The sequence below is a fragment of the Buceros rhinoceros genome, unplaced genomic scaffold (assembly GCF_000710305.1).
Source record: "Buceros rhinoceros silvestris isolate BGI_N320 unplaced genomic scaffold, ASM71030v1 scaffold23250, whole genome shotgun sequence".
In the NCBI taxonomy this organism is placed as follows: domain Eukaryota; kingdom Metazoa; phylum Chordata; class Aves; order Bucerotiformes; family Bucerotidae; genus Buceros; species Buceros rhinoceros.
This window is the reverse complement of record NW_010390494.1, coordinates 23,256-23,528: the sequence shown is the minus strand read 5'-3', so window position 1 is coordinate 23,528 and position 273 is coordinate 23,256.

Genomic DNA, 273 nt, shown 5'->3' with positions numbered 1-273 from the left:
ATAAACTGTAATGCTATTTGTCACAATTATAAATATGTTTGTTCTGATTTCCTGTTTTGCAAATCATATTGGAAATCATATAGTAGTTGAAAATGGCAACTGCTCATTTCCACTACTGGAAATTACCTTAACTTCTTAAAAAGTAAAATACAGTTTACAGTTAGGTACAAATCTGTGTTGTGTTGTCCACTGAGAATTAGAATGTGTAGCTTTCACTTCAACTCTAGAATCAAAACCAGTATTCCTTAGTGCCATGGATAAGCCTTCTTTCAA